Below are 8,354 nucleotides of genomic sequence, written 5' to 3'. Positions count from 1 at the left end.
CATACATATTTCCTGTATGTTTTAAGGATAAAATCAAGTGTGACCCTTTCCTATATATGGAATAGCTTGTCTCTCTTCTGAAGCTCAAATGACACATGACTCTGAGAGGTTAGAGTGACAGAAGTGGATTGAATTTCAGCTTCTGTTACGGGACGTCTGTCCTGTCCAAAGTATCATTTTTACCTGATGACCTGCAATAATTACAGCAAATCAAATTTATTTCAATCTGTTATTACAATCTTAAAGCAGTTTATTTTGCTTTTACATTCGGATAACACTTAAAATGTTTTTTTTTTAATTTTTTTATTAAAGAGTTTTTTTTACATGCATGCTACGTAAAATATAATTTAATATATTTAAATAATTTTGTCATTTTAACTGTAACATTTTATAGATTTTTAAATATATTTTACATAAGTATTTAAATGTTTATCATTTGTATCATAATATAATGATATTTACAAAATATGTATTTTGCTAAAATATAAGTATTAATATATAATTCTGTTTTCAATTTAAATTATTTAAAAAATCTATTTTATATAAGTAATACTTTAATATATGCACTTGCTTATACTGTGTATCATTCGTTTAATATAATTATTTCATTTTTCATATTTATTGTAATCTATTTATTTATTTTTTATTTTATTTTATAGTACTATTATATAATTCTATAATATATTTTAATTGAATTAAAAAAAATATTTTATATAAATAATAGTTTAATTTATGCACATTATATATATATGTATATATATATATATATATATATATATATATATATATATATATATATATATGTATAATTTGTTAATAAATTGATAAATAAAATATATATAATTATATACTAATATATTAGTATATAATTATATATGAATTATATACTAATAATAACATTTAAATATAAAATAAAAAATAAATATTTTAAATAAATAAATTTGTATATATATATATATATATATATATATATATATATATATATATATATATATATAAATACTTCATTATATGCACTTGCTTAGAATCTCTTGTAATGCAATGAATTTTTGTGCAGTGCATGCGTCATTAATCATTTGATTAGAGATGACCATTATCTTTCTTTCAGTTCTTCTGTCAGTTTTTCTGAAGCTCTACAGTTCATGTAGTGTAGCTATCCTGCAATTATCCCTCATTTCCCCTCCTCTTCCACCCATCCAACCCTCCCCCTTTTTTCCTCATGATGGTTCAATCCATGAACCTGCTCAGCCCATGTGTAGTGTATTGGTTCCCTGTACCTTTAAGAGGAGGAGGGGGGCTGGTGGTGGTGTGGGGGTTTATATGAATATCAAATGAGCTCAGTTTGTGCCATGCGGACCTGCGCACATACACACACACACACACACACACACACAGACACTCACATACACCACGAAGGCTAGTGCAGACAATTCCAACTGAAGACACGGATCTGAGAAAGAGAGAGAGATCAGGATGGGTGTTACAGGAGAAATGAAGGAGGACGAGGCTGCGTAAGACAGCTGAGAGACACTGAAAGATAAACCGAGGGTGGAAAGGACAGACAGCACAGCCTCAGCAGGTATGTGGCGTTGCATCACCGTTATCCTCTAGGGTTGAAGATGCCCATCTATTCCCATCATAAAGCAGTTCATGCACAATTTACCGCCTGGTTCATTAACAAACCGCAAACTGTTCTGGTTCACACTGACTGAGAGGTTTTTGTCCATGTTTTCGTCCCCCTAAATGCTGAAGCTCCAGTTTTGATTGCATTTAAACAATCAATATTCATCAGGCACTTTTTGTTCTAGTGTTCACGAGTCGGAAGGACAGACAGACAGGCAGAGAGAGAGACAGATGCATGTCTTGATGCATGGCTGCTGTGGATTTTAATGCACTGTAATGGACTCTGTGTGCAAGCTATATGAACTCCTGTAAGTGTGTGAGCGAATGCCGTCTCTCCATCATTTCACGGACTGCAGAGAGAGTGAGACCGCTGGAGAGACAGACGGGGAGAAAGACCCTCTTAAAATGATCCGAGAGGGAAAAGTCCGTCCTCTGCAGGAAAAATAAGATTTATGGGTCTGGGAATGATAGATGACGGAAGCGAAATGTGAAGGAACGAAGATGCTTTTGAGGTGGAAGTAGATCTCTGGAAGTGTACAGCAGTTTGATTTGAGAGTTCAACATGGAAACATCATAGACATTATCCCATGAGATGGGAGAGGAAAATATATGATAGACTGGGCAAATACAGGGAAGGATATTAAGGAAGGCGGTGACAGCAAAGGAGGTGGAGTGTAGAGCGAATTGAGCCGTGAAGAAAGGGATGAATGGATGAAGAGATGCAAAAAGAGACCTACCCATCAATCCATGATAATGTCAGGTTGCATAAACGCCCAACTGATCATATTGGCTTTCGTGCCCCTTTTGCTGAATGGTTTACAAATTGATCGTTGCAAAATCACAATGACAGTTAAAGGGTTAGTTCACTTAAAATATAACAAATTACTCCTGTTGAATGCAAGAAGTTATTTTGAAGACACAACATTGCACCCTCTTGAATTTCATTGCATGGACAATAACAAACACTCATGACGCTACATGAGTGTGAGTAAATGATGACAGAATTTTCGGGTGAAAGGTCCTGCACTTCCTAATTTTGCAGAGTTGGACGCGGATCAACAAATCAACAAATTTTGTTGACATACCTAAATGAAAATGTAGTCTTAACCCTATCCCTAAACCTAACCCTACCCATAAGTAAACCCTAAAATCAGAGGGAAATGGCAGGTGAATGACACTGACTGTAAGCCTAAACTTGATAAACTGTAAACTTGTCCCTCAAATCTGACTGGTTGATTGGAATATTGATCCAGGAACATGTTGCACTTGGTGAAATCAGATTCCCTTTAAATCCACGAGGAAGGAATGTTTTATCCGACTACACGATTATTAAGGCCATGCTAACACCTGGTATTAAGATGCATTTTGTTTGATCGGATCACAAGCAGACGACACTAAATACAGGTGTAAACATTTTGAGCTTGTCCACTTTTGACCACTTCCAGAGGTAGTTGAAAATGCATTAGACCGGATTGCTTTCGTAGTGGAAATGCTCATATGGTTGAACAGCCACAAAAGACCTACTCTCCTCCTACTGACCTTGCATAAACATTATGGGAAGCGCACTAGCCAGATTTAAACTTTGTCGGCTGAAAACCCAAGTTTGGTTTGAAGACAAAAAATGTACCAAGCACAATGTTCTCTCACCATTCCTGATTTCTAACACACACTCTTTAGGGTATCAGAGCAGAAACTAAAGCTGATGCTCTCTGTGTGTTTTTCCGTAATCTCCAGGCGTGTTCATATGTAAATTTCATGAGCTTATTCTGTCCATTAGATCGAAAGATCTGAAAAAAAACACCAATAGACCCTTCCCTTGAAGAAATCAGGACAGAAGTGGTTGAAAGTGGACAAAAGAGACTAAAATACCGCGTGTAAACAGGGTCTGATTTGGATAAATGACACATTGGACTAGGAGAAGTTTGTTGGTAAGGATGAGTAGTAAGGAATCGATTCATTCCTGCAGGGGTTGTATCTCGCTCTCTTTTTTACTTAATGTTTTTCTGTTTGAAGGCTTTTTTAAGTTAAAGAGGTCTGAGATTTTAATGAACGTGAAGGTGATTTTATTCAAAGTCAGCTTGAATGAAATGGAAATTCACTCTATCTATTTTCTGAATGAATTTTAATGATCTGATTGTGAACGATTCAATATTGACCTTGTAAGTTTTAACCATTTTAGTCATTACTGGGTCTTCGGGTGAAATGACAGACTTCTCTCTGGTGACGTTTACCGAACTTCTCAAGGCCTAATCATTTAGTCCTCTTGAACCTTGCCCCTTTCTTACAGTCGACAACCGCATTCAGATCTGCCTCCATCCAATCAACAACTGATGCACAGAATCAAGTCTCTACCTTACATGCTTTTCTTTTTCGATAACCCGTTTCGCTCGGATGTAAGTTATAATAAGGAAAAAAATCTGTCGCTATCCTTTACATTGCACATTTAACACTCCATGCAAGCTTTATGAAATCAAACTGCTTTATCTAAGCAAGTTCAATTTTATTTATTGTGTTCTGAAATGTAATAAAGCAATATGTGTTGCATTCTCATTGTTGCCACAAGGGGCGCTACAGCGGGCATTAGTGTAAAATTATCGTCTTTTACTGTATTTTTCAATTTAAATCAGTTACTGTCATGAGTGAGGAACATTAGGCGTTTCTCAATGTCAAGGAAGGATCCTGGGAAGCCAGAATTTCGAGGATGCTACGTCAATGACATCCGTTAAAGGACTGTTCCAATGTCGAGGATCTTTGGAATTTCAAACAAAGACTGAGTCCTTCATTCGAAAAAAATCCCATATACAGGAAAGGATGCATATGTGTAGCCTTCGCACTCTTCGCGCTCTCAAATCACCCACAATCCTATGCGCACAGCTTTGCGACCTTGTTCAAAAAAATAAAAAATAAAAATGTCGGACGTTAGCGGGCAATGCTTTCAAATGTAAGGATATTTACGTTACCAAACATTTATTATAACTGTAGTAAATATGCCAGATAAATAAAGTTTAACGTTTAAATGCCAGTACAAATTACTACCGTATTGATATTATAAATTATACAAATACAAATTACGTTATTGATGACTAACCGAACCGGACCGGACCGTCATTTAACAATTGTTAGCTTGGTTGCCGTCACCGGCATTTCTTTTATAAATAACTAGTTAAGTTGTCCAAAGTAATTTAACGTTAATATTATATCATTATACCATTCATAGCGTTATTCATAGCTTTCTCTTCTTTTTTAACAGGGACCAAGGAACGAACAGAGGCGTTCACAGTGGTGTATAAAGTACTCGAAAACCATACTTGAGTAAAAGTATAGATATCTTGCCAGAAAATGACTTTGGTAGAAGTTAAAGTCACTGTTTTGAATGTTACTTGAGTAAAAGTTTGTGATATTTTTTGTACTTAAGTATGAAAAGTATTTTTTTGATATTAAATGTACTTAAGTATTGAAAGTAAAAGTACAAGTAAATGTAAAATACAAAAGGAGCAAAAAAATATTAAAAAATGTTCTATACACAGTTTGAACAGCAAGATTGTGTTCAGTTTTAACTCTTACATTTTGTTTCTTTAAATTGGCTAAAGGTTTATTGTAATTTTTATACATAAAAAATACTAATATATTAATTATACATTGATGATTCGTTCATGTTAATGTATAGTGCATTATAACTAATGCAAGAGACAACTTTAAAATGTTAAAATGTAAATGATGAAATTAAAAATGAACAATACTTTTATTAACCTTATTTAATGTTACAAATGTACTCTTATTGTAAAATGTTACTATTTCATATAAATCCAAACAGTCATGCTTAAAAATTACCACCTTTACACACAAAGGCATAGCATGGGTCTATTATATGTGTACTTTCACACATTATTTGGCTCTATTTTAGAAAAATTGATGATTATCTAATCAAAATATGTGTTACAGTGCCGATAAAAACTGAAATTGAATAGGCTACATTTCTGATTTGTTAAGCTTCTGTCGCTGTATGAGAATACAGTTTAAATATGCAACTTCGCCGGATAATGAATGCATAACAGCGAACAAATAGTTATAAACTAATGCAAATGAATGGTAAAAATCGTGGCATACAGTTGTTGTTTTTTTGTCACATTGTTTTAACCGCTTGAGGTTACTACTAATGTCTCAGCCTCGACGACAAACATACTGTTCTTCACTAATGCAGCATCTAGTCAACAAACTAATTACTTTATAGTGATATGAAAACATGTACTGTAGTGTACATTGTATAACATACCGTTTTGTTGTCCGTTTTAAATCGTTTTGAAGTGACCCGCTCTGTGCAGCGCGCAGCCTCACATCACGTGTCAAAAGAAACCATATGAGGCAATGAGGCATCAGTGATAGTTTTTATTTCGCCTCTAGAGGCCGCTCTCGTAATGTCTCATAATCTATGCTCGTAATGACAGCGCACTTCTCAGGCGCTCCAGCAAGAGTGCCCCAGGGATGACGCGTTTTTGTAGGCAAAACCCGGAAGCGAGTTAGCATTTTAGGAGTTCCGGTTCCAACGCCGTCAAGTCGGGTTTTTTGAATGGGTTTTTGCTAAATCGCCTGAAATAAGGTCTGTGGTTAACAAAGCCTCTAAATACTTTCACGTTTTGATCTATGACATAAAACACACCAGTTATAACCCACTTGTGAGTTTTTAAACTTTTACTGTGTCTTAAAATCGGCGGTTGCTAACAAATTGCTAAAAGGGACTACTTCCTTTGGCGGGGACTTTAGACGTCATCATTAAAAACGGGACATTTGGACAGTATTTCTCATGAAAAAGTGGATAAGTATTAATAACAGCGCAGATCATAATCAGCGAGCATGTTTTTAAATAACGTTGTTTTTTAAATCTATGTTTTAAATACAGTTTGAGGACGCTTGGTGGTGACGACGTTGATCCGCGACTATGGTGTGTTGTAGTCCTACTGTTAGCCTTTTATATCTGACGACTTTATTTAGGCTTCAAAATCTATAAATGTTGTGTTCACTTGTAAAGATTATCTTGATAGAAAAAACGTGTAAGTGTCATAACCCTTTGTTAAACACAGAGCTTATTTTATGAGATTTTCCAAAAGTCTATGGGAAAAATGCATAGGCTTTCGATCGAGGGAACCCATGCGCCGCTAACTTCCGGGTTGGCCTACAAAAACGCGTCATCCCTGGGGCACTCTATGGACGCAACCCGGAAAATTAAATCAACCGCGGTTGTGCGAGCACTTGTTTGCACATGCTTGCTTGCAGTCTGTGTTCTTCCGACTTTATTTTGTAGTAAGTAACGAAGAAATGAAGAAGAAAATGTATCGGTAATAATTTATATGTAATAAAAATAAATGTAATAATTTATTTAGGAAATGTAGTGGAGTAAAAGTAAATGTTGACAGATATAAAAACTCAAGTAAAGTACAGATTCTCCCAAAAATACTTAAGCACTGTAACGAAGTATTATTACTTTGTTACATTACACCACTGGTTCGCGTTCATACGTCTCCGTGTAGAAAACAAGCAGCTGTTTACCGGGGGGTAATGACACAATGATGTGCACTTGCTAGTCTGTTCCATTTACGTGTTTTCCGAATGCTAAAGAGGAGCCTCGCCTAGCCTCTGAAGGAAGTGACTTGGAAGGACCAGTCCTGCCAAGGAAGTATCCTTGACATTGAGAAACAACTAGTATTTAGAGAATCTTGTTAGTTAATCGTGTTAGATAGTTAAAGGTGCAGTAGGAGATCTGCTAGCATTGAAAGCATATGATCCCACCCTCCCTGCAAATCGCCATCCAAAGCCACGCCTCCTCCAAAACACATGAAGAAGGCGCGCACACAGCTGCTTGCGGCAAATCGTCACGATAAGAGATGGTGCTAAAAACCACTTCATGTCTCAAAGCACATAACATTACAATAATAATGCACATAAAGAACCTAGAAAGCTCGTACCTGACTGCTGCAGATTAATTTCGGTGTTGATATTGCTGACATGGATTCTGAGTCTGACTGAACAGCTCCGGTTAGAACGTCACGGCATTTCCAACTCTTAATTACGGCATTTATAGCATGAACGCAGCGTAAGCTTGTTGTTTTAATTCGGTAGGAACTGTAAAAGGTGGTTGATGTTTGCTCCATGACCGATGTCTGTTTCAGTCCCTGAATTTGAATTGAGCCAGCAAACAGAATGCTGTGTTCGAATTTTGGCTGCAATTTTTGATAACCAACCTACAAATGGCTTACTTGGGATTGGAATATTAGGATTGGGATATGAGAAACTGTTTCACATTGCACACTTCAGCTTTAATATTTTCCAATACAAATCATTAAGATGCAAATACGTGGCAGAGGGTGATGATGGAAGTCTTGGTCGACTGCCATCATTAATCACGTCTGACTGTCTGCACTGTAATATTAGATCCTTAGATGCATCAAAATCCCCAAAGAATTTGCAGCTCCATCCGTATATTTTCACACGATGCCCATCACAACATGAAACACAAAAGTATTTGCAGTGCCCGCACCGCTGCGCCAGGCAACTGTTTTCTTGTTTGATTTCTACGGTTTGTTGATTGTACATCTCGTACCTCTGAGAGTTGCGTGGCGTCTGATGGTAACGCTTCACTCATCACAACAGTGTGTTTGTGTCTCGATGGAATGGTGTGCGTTTGGTGTTTGAGATAAAGAGAGAAAGGAAAGTTGTGTGTGCATGACAGAGCAAAA

This window comes from Chanodichthys erythropterus, chromosome 23 (genome assembly GCF_024489055.1).
Source record: "Chanodichthys erythropterus isolate Z2021 chromosome 23, ASM2448905v1, whole genome shotgun sequence".
Lineage (NCBI taxonomy): Eukaryota > Metazoa > Chordata > Actinopteri > Cypriniformes > Xenocyprididae > Chanodichthys > Chanodichthys erythropterus.
The sequence above is the reverse complement of the archived record's forward strand: the minus strand, read 5'-3'. Positions refer to the sequence as shown.